This window comes from Girardinichthys multiradiatus, chromosome 17, assembly GCF_021462225.1.
Source record: "Girardinichthys multiradiatus isolate DD_20200921_A chromosome 17, DD_fGirMul_XY1, whole genome shotgun sequence".
Taxonomy (NCBI): Eukaryota; Metazoa; Chordata; class Actinopteri; order Cyprinodontiformes; family Goodeidae; genus Girardinichthys; species Girardinichthys multiradiatus.
In genome coordinates, this window is record NC_061809.1 from 4892380 (window position 1) to 4901398 (window position 9019).

Sequence of the window (9019 nt, forward strand, 5' to 3'; positions counted from 1 at the left end):
CCCCAGACCATCACTGACTGTGGGTACTTGACACTGGACTTCTGGCATTTTGGCATTTCTTTCTCCCCAGTCTTCCTCCAGACTCTGGCACCTTGATTTCCGAATGACATGCAGAATTTGCTTTCATCCAAAAAAAATACTTTGGACCACTGAGCAACAGACCAGTGTTGCTTCTCTGTAGCCCAGGTGAGGCGCTTCTGCCGCTGTTTCTGGTTCAAAAGTGGCTTGACCTGGGGAATGTGGGACCTGTAGCCCATTTCCTGCACACGCCTGTGCACGGTGGCTCTGGATGTTTCTACTCCAGACTCAGTCCACTACTTCCGCAGGTCCCCCAAGGTCTGGAATCGGCCCTTCTCCACAATCTTCCTCAGGGTCCGGTCACCTCTTCTCGTTGTGCAGTGTTTTCTGCCACACTTTTTCCTTCCCACAGACTTCCCACTGAGGTGCCTTGATACAGCACTCTGGGAACAGCCTATTCGTTTAGAAATTTCTTTCTGTGTCTTACCCTCTTGCTTGAGGGTGTCAATAGTGGCCTTCTGGACAGCAGTTAGGTCGGCAGTCTTACCCATGATTGGGGTTTTGAGTGATGAACCAGGCTGGGAGTTTTAAAGGCCTCAGGAATCTTGTGCAGGTGTTTAGAGTTAACTCGTTGATTCAGATGATTAGGTTCATAGCTCGTTTAGAGACCCTTTTAATGATATGCTAATTTTGTAAGATTGGAATTTTGGGTTTTCATGAGCTGTATGCCAAAATCATCCGTATTAAGACAATAAAAGACCTAAAATATTTCAGTTAGTGTGCAATGAATCTAAAATATATGAATGTTAAATTTTCATCATGACATTATGAAAAATAATGAACTTTATCACAATATGCTAATATTTTGAGAAGAACCTGTATATTGGACAAGGAGGGGATGAAGATCAGAACTCCCAGGGTCTGGAGATCAGAACTCCCAGGGTCTGGTAAAGAGGGTTGGGAGAAGCATCATAGAGGTGACTGTGGCTCAGTAGGAAGAGTAGCTGTCTTGCAATTAGAAGGTTGTTGGTTCGATTCCAGCGTCCTGCTACCATATGTCAATGTGCCCCTGGGCAAGGCACTTAACCTCAAGTTGCCTACCGATCTGCGTATCAGTATGAATGTGTGAGTGTTAGTGAGTGCAATTGGGTGAATGTGGTTCTAGTGTAAAGTGCTGTGAGTGGTCTGTATGACTGGAAAAGCGCTATATAAGTTCAGTCCATTTACCATTTAGATGTAGTGAAGGATAGTGAGGGTCTGCTGGGAACGCCTGGCGGAGCCCTCGGCCAGGGATGTATTCAACTCCCACCTCCGGGAGAGCTTCGACCAGATCCCGGGGGATGTTGGAGACATAGAGTCCGAGTGGACAATGTTCTCCGCATCTATTGTCGATGCTCCTGCCCATAGCTGCGGCCGAAAGGTCTGCGGTGCCTGTCGTGGCGGCAATCCCAGAACCCGGTGGTGGACACCGGCAGTAAGGGATGCTGTTAAGCTGAAGAAGGAGTCCTATCGGCTGTGGTTGGCTTGTGGGACTCCTGAGGCGGCTGACGGGTACCGTGAGGCCAAGCGTACTGCGGCCCGGGCTGTGGCAGAGGCAAAAACTCGGGCCTGGGAAGAGTTCGGTGAGGCCATGGAGAAGGACTACCGGTTGGCCTCGAAGCGATTCTGGCAAACCGTCCGGCGCCTCAGGAGGGGGAAGCAGTGCTTTGCCAACACTGTTTATAGTGGGGGCGGGAGACTGCTGACCTCGACTGAGGACATTATTGGGCGGTGGAAGGAGTACTTCGAGGATCTCCTCAATCCTGCCATCACGCATTCCGTGGTGGAAACAGAGGCTGGGGACTCGGGGTTGGACTCTTTCATCACCCAGGCTGAAGTCACCGAGGTGGTTAAAAAGCTCCGCGGTGGCAAGGCTTCGGGGGTGGATGAGATCCGCCCTGAGTACCTCAAGTCTCTGGATGTTGTAGGGCTGTCATGGTTGACACGCCTCTTCAACATTGCGTGGCGGTCGGGGACAGTGCCTCTGGACTGGCAGACTGGGGTGGTGGTCCCCCTTTATAAGAAGGGGGACCGGAGGGTGTGTTCCAACTACAGGGGGATCACACTCCTCAGCCTCCCTGGTAAGGCCTACGCCAGGGTATTGGCCAGAGGAGAGAGAAACTTTAGCGTTTAATCCAAGACAAAATTGCTTCCATACCTGTGAGGTGAATTGTGGGCCACAATCAGACAGGATCTCCTGAGGAATGCCATGGAGACGAAACACGTGTCGGACCAGTAACTGAGCCGTCTGAAAAGCAGAAGGAAGTTTCCTTAGAGCAACTAGATGACATGATTTGGAGAATCGATCCACCACTGTCAGAATGGTTGTCATGCCACGTGAGGGTGGTAGACCCGTAACAAAGTCCAAGGCAATATGAGACCAGGGTCATTTGGGTATGGGTAGAGGTTGAAGTAATCCAGCAGGGGGAGAAGGTTTGCTCCGGGCACAGATCGTGCACGCTCTAACAAATCCTTTGAAGTCATTATGCAGTGTTGGCCACCAAAACTAACGAGAGATCAGGGCGATGGTACGGGAGAAACCAGGATGTGCGGAGAACTTAGATGAGTGAAACCATTGAATCAGACGGCAGAACATAAAGGGGTTGGACAATGAAACTGAAACACCTGTCATTTTAGTGTGGGAGGTTTCATGGCTAAATTGGACCAGCCTGGTAGCCAGTCTTCATTGATTGCACATTGCACCAGTAAGAGCAGAGTGTGAAGGTTCAATTAGCAGGATAAGAGCACAGTTTTGCTCAAAATATTGAAATGCACACAACATTATGGGTGACATACCAGAGTTCAAAAGAGGACAAATTGTTGGTGCACGTCTTGCTGGCGCATCTGTGACCAAGACAGAAAGTCTTTGTGACGTATCAAGAGCCACGGTATCCAGGGTAATGTCAGCATACCACCAAGAAGGACGAACCACATCCAACAGGATTAACTGTGGACGCAAGAGGAAGCTGTCTGAAAGGGATGTTCGGGTGCTAACCTGGATTATATCCAAAAAACATAAAACCACGGCTGCCCAAATCACGGCAAAATTAAATGTGCACCTCAACTCTCCTGTTTCCACCAGAACTGTCCGTCGGGAGATCCACAGGGTCAATATACACGGCCGGGCTGCTATAGCCAAACCTTTGGTCACTCATGCCAATGCCAAACGTCGGTTTCAATGGTGCAAGGAGCGCAAATCTTGGGCTGTGGACAATGCGAAAATGTATTGTTCTCTGATGAGTCCACCTTTACTGTTTTCCCCACATCCAGGAGAGTTACGGTGTGGAGAAGCCCCAAAAAATGTACCACCCAGACTGTTGCATGCCCAGAGTGAAGCATGGGGATGGATCAGTGATGGTTTGGGTTGCCATATCATGGCATTCCCTTGGCCCGATACGTGTGCTAGATGGGCGCGTCACTGCCAAGGACTACCATACCATTCTTGAGGACCATTTGCATCCAATGGTTCAAACATTGTATCCTGAAGGCGGTGCCATGTATCAGGATGACAATGCACCAATACACACAGCAAGACTGTTGAAAGATTGGTTTGATGAACATGAAAGTGAAGTTGAACATCTCCCATGGCCTGCACAGTCACCAGATCTAAATATTATTGAGCCACTTTGGGGTGTTTTGGAGGAGTGAGTCAAGAAACATTTTCCTCCACCAGTATCATGTAGTGACCTGGCCACTATCTTGCAAGAAGAATGGCTTAAAATCCCTCTGACCACTGTGCAAGACTTGTATATGTCATTCCCAAGACGAATTGACCCTGTATTGGCCATACTAATAAATTATTGTGGTCTAAAACCAGGTGTTTCAGTTTCATTGTCCAACCCCTGTAGGTCCTGTTTGGGGGACAGCTCCCTGCTGTAAGTGAAGCCTGTGTGATGAGACTATCGATCTCCCAGGTAACAGATCCGATCATACAGTTGGTAGGTAAAATGGGAACAGGCTCCTTACAGGTTACGTCAGGAGAGTACTGACGGGACAGGGCATCAGGTTTGACATTTTTTGATCCAGGACAGTAAGAAATGGTTAGGTTAATTCGTGAGAAGAATATTGACCAACAGGATTGACGTGGATTTAGCTGTTTAGCTGTCTGGAGATAGGAGAGGTTCTTACGATCAGTCCAGACCAGTACAGAGTGTTCTGTGCCCTCCAGCCAGTGATGCCACTCCTTCAAGGCGAGTTTGATGGCCAGGAGTTCACAATCCCCCAGATCATAATTTCTCTCGGTAGGTGATAGTCTGGGGGAATAGAAAGCACACGGATAGAGTTTGTTGTCTTCACTCGAGCGCTGAGACAACACAGCACCAACTCCAGAATCAGAGGCCTCCACTTCCAGGATGAACCGTTTAGATAGATCAGGCTGGAGAAGGATGGGTGCCACAGCGAGTCTCTCTTGCAGAGCCACGAAGGCAGAGTTAGCTTCAGGAGTCCAGGAAAAAGCAACCTTGGTAGAAGTGAGACTAGTGAGTGGGGCAGCAGTATGACTAAAATCTTTTATGAAACGGCGATAAGTTTGCAAAGCCAAGAAAACGCTGAAGTTGCTTCCTGGAATCTGGCATGGGCCAATCTAACACGGCCTTAGTCTTAGCTGGGTTAGAGCAGGGCTGACCACACTTCAAAATGAAGCCAGGAAGGACACAGATGGTTTGTGGAACTTGCATTTTTCAGCTTTAACAGTTTGTGTTTGAGTAGATGTTGAAGTACAAGACACACATTGACATAGATCAACTGAACAGCAGTCCCATGTTTGCATCATAGTGCAATAGCAACAGCTAATTCACAGCACTTGTCCCTAGATGGGCTTTTTTTATTTATTTATTTTTTTTTTAATCTTTAGAAAAGATAAGGATATTGTCCAAGTAAACAAAGGCAAAAATGTTCAAAAAAAATCCCGGAGGACATCATTAACCAGGGCCTGAAATACCGCTGGTGCATTGCATAACCCGAATGGCATCACCAAGTATTCGAAATGCACCTGGAATCAGGTCGATAGCACAGTCGCAAGGACGGTGTGGTGGCAGAGAAAGGGCTAGCGGTTTACTAAACACTTGGCGTAGATCATGATACTCAAGTGGAACCTCCGAAAGGTCAGTGGAATCAGTCTCCTCAGGCAATGTTGGGGTGGAGGTTGCGGGAACAGCGGACCTCTTCTACAAGGAAGGAATGAGGAGAACGGTTAAAAACCAGAAAGCATTGCAAAAGAAATCCACCACAGTCAACCTCACCGGAGAACTTCTCCGGGATGGGGGAAGTGACGTCATGAAAGGTAGACAAGTGAGGAATGGATGGTGCAGCAGCGCCGCTAGGCGGAGTGGAGGACGTACAGGCATTAGGCTGTTCATTGTGCAGAAATCTTTGCATTTGTCCAGCCATATGTTCCAGACATTGATTAGAAAAAGTTAGTTGTTCCTGTAACAATCTGAGCATGGCATCATGCGACTGGACTAAAAGATTCTGGTCGGCAAACAGTTTACTGAGTGGATCTGCTGGGTCTTGTTGGGCTGAGTGTTCTGTCATATTTTTAGTAATTTGCTTGACCCACATGCAAACACACTCAGGAAAACAGAAAAGGTTAAAGGGTTTATTTTACGGGTTGAATAATTGTTCATTGAAGATCCAGTGGAAGAGGAACAGGTGTCACAGGTTCTCTGGAGAGAAAGGCTCAGATAAATTCAGAGTTTTCCTTTAGAATAATGTCCCAGAAGATCCAAACAATTTGCTTACTTGAGTCGTGTGTTGCAAATACTCCGGAGGGGTTTACCGTTGAGAAAGGGAGTTGTTAGTCCAAGGAAGTAATCCAACTAGAAGCAGTTCACAGTTGGTAACAGTCTTCAGCAAAACAGATGCTGGGAAATCCAGGAGCTCAACCACAGTCAATGGAAGTGAGACCCAAAAGCTCTTAGGGTCAGGTTGCAAAATAGTTTTGTCCAGGTTCCAAGTGTACAGAATCCACCCACACCTCACAGGTACTGTCAGGAAGCAAACACAAGATGAGCAAAGAGCACAAATAACACAGGCAAGATTACTCAGGCTAGAGATTACCACATGGGCAAACACTCAGCTGACGAAGGACTGGTGGCAGGCTCCTAAATACTCCTCAGCTGGCACACAGCATCAGCCATAGATCTGGAACACCTGTGGTGAGAACCAGTAGTGGCTCCAGGACGACCTCTAGTGGCGAAATACAGTAATACTCCCAAGTCACAACAATATGTCAGGTTCATGTTAAGTTGTGGAAGTTATTTTGTTGAAAGGCAAGAAACTCTCTGGCTTTGTTATATTAACCCTATAGGCTAAATATGTACACATATATATTGTTGCTGTAAATTATATAAGCCATCTGAGAATAAAAATCATCACATTAGCACTGTCACTATGTGTGTATTTATAAGCCTTTATTTTTCATTAAAATGTACAATTTTATATTTAGACAATGGAACAAATTTTGTTCAGTAATAAAAACATTGCCAGACTTCAGTGAAACAGTAAGGCAAGTTATCGTGCACAAGATTCCTTTTGTGTCAAGGGTTTTGCCAAGAAGACTGCTAAATAGTAGTGGTAATGTGGAGTACTAGAAAAAGTTAAAGTGCTGCAAAATCATTGCAACCTTGCAGACACAGATACTATTTTGCAGATACTATTTCGATCCTGCTGTTTTGCAAAGGCTCACACATAAATCTACATTTGAATACTCCAGTCCAATAGATGGCAACATTGCACATGCTTGTCTATTACTTATCAAAACATATATTTCAAGATTAAATTCACCCCAGTCTGTGTCTTCATGTGCATGGTTGATAAATTGTATTAGGTTTACTCATATTTTGTGTGTTTAGATGGACAAAGGTCAAACATAGACTACATAATGTGCATGCACATCTGTGACCCAACCTCAATAAGCAGGCCGCTATTTATATACTCACAATAAAAGTACAAATCAAACACTAAAAAACATTTCAGCATATGAAAATAATTGGACCCCAAGGGGTAAAATGTATTCTCTTGAAATAATTATTCTTATTGTGTGCTAATATTGAGGCCTAGCGGGAGATAAACTTTTCTTTTTTGCAGTTATTATTTGTTTGGAGTTTGTGGAAGAATGTGTATACTATGCATATCGACACTTACTGCTTGCATAATAGGTATCTCCATTTTCATGCTTATAAAATATTTCTGCTACAGTGCTCCACTTACTCACCTAGTGTACTGAAGATGGACAGTGTTACACGGAATGACTCATTAAATTGTAGTCCACTGGCACCTCTCTACATTTTAGGATTGATTTTAAGATTGAAATTTTGGTATTTATGTGTTTAAACAGTCAGAGCTTCTGCACAGAACATTCAGGTCAGAACATTAGTTGCTTTTAGATGCTCCTAGGACTCGTCGTGTGTCCGAGGAGACAGCATTTTGTGTCGTTGCTCCCAAACTCTGGAACAAACTTCGTCTTGATGTGAGGATGGCTTATACCTTAAACGATTTTAAGTCCATTTTAAAAGCCCATCTTTTTAACTTGGCTTTTAATTCCAGTTGAGCAGAAATATCAGGCTGTTTTTGTAATCATTAGTCTATTTTTTCTTACTGTTTAGATTGTACAGGTCCTTCTCAAAATATTAGCATATTCTGATAACGTTAATTATTTTCCATAATGTAATGATGAAAATTTTACATTCATATATTTTAGATTCATTGCACACTAACTGAAATATTTGGTCTTTTATTGTCTTAATATGGATGATTTTGGCATACAGCTCATGAAAACCCAAAATTCCTATCTCACTAAATTAGCATATTTCATTCGACCAATAAAAGAAAAGTGTTTTTAATACAAAAAACGTCAACCTTCAAATAATCATGTACAGTTATGCACTCAATACTTTGTCGGGAATCCTTTTGCAGAAATGACTGCTTCAAAGCGGCGTGGCATGGAGGCAATCAGCCTGTGGCACTGCTGAGGTCTTATGGAGGCCCAGGATGCTTCGATAGCGGCCTTTAGCTCATCCAGAGTGTTGTGTCTTGAGTCTCTCAACATTCTCTTCACAATATCCCACAGATTCTCTATGGGGTTCAGGTCAGGAGAGTTGGCAGGCCAATTGAGCACAGTGATACCATGGTCAGTAAACCATTTACTAGTGGTTTTGGCACTGTGAGCAGGTGCCAGGTCGTGCTGAAAAATGAAATCTTCATCTCCATAAAGCTTTTCAGCAGATGGAAGCATAAAGTGCTCCAAAATCTCCTGATAGCTAGCTGCATTGACCCTGCCCTTGATAAAACACAGTGGACCAACACCAGCAGCTGACACGCCACCCCAGACCATCACTGACTGTGGGTACTTGACACTGGACTTCTGGCATTTTCTTCTCCCCAGTCTTCCTCCAGACTCTGGCACCTTGATTTCCGAATGACATGCAGAATTTGCTTTCATCTAAAAAAAGTACTTTGGACCACTGAGCAACAGTCCAGTGCTGCTTCTCTGTAGGCCAGGTCAGGCGCTTCTGCCGCTGTTTCTGGTTCAAAAGTGGCTTGACCTGGGGAATGCGGCACCTGTAGCCCATTTCCTGCACACGCCTGTGCACAGTGGCTCTGGATGTTTCTACTCCAGACTCAGTCCACTGCTTCCGCAGGTCCCCCAAGGTCTGGAATCAGCCCTTCTCCACAATCTTCCTCAGGGTCCGGTCACCTCTTCTCGTTGTGCAGCGTTTTCTGCCACACTTTTTCCTTCCCACAGACTTCCCACTAAGGTGCCTTGACACAGCACTCTGGGAACAGCCTATTCGTTCAGAAATTTCTTTCTGTGTCTTACCCTCTTGCTTGAGGGTGTCAATAGTGGCCTTTTGGACAGCAGTCAGGTCGGCAGTCTTACCCATGATTGGGGTTTTGAGTGATGAACCAGGCTGGGAGTTTTAAAGGCCTCAGGAATCTTTTGCAGGTGTTTAGAGTTAACTCG

The 9019-nt window shown here is 45.4% G+C and overlaps 1 long non-coding RNA gene across 1 annotated transcript; it reads right to left on the minus strand.

Annotated features, from left to right (window-relative positions):
• Positions 1-4384: 4384 nt before the first annotated feature.
• Positions 4385-6108, minus strand: LOC124883263. The gene is made up of 2 exons (XR_007042133.1): positions 5298-6108; positions 4385-5222 (listed from the first exon to the last, which is right to left on the minus strand). It is a non-coding gene; the product is annotated as an uncharacterized LOC124883263 (long non-coding RNA).
• Positions 6109-9019: the final 2911 nt, after the last annotated feature.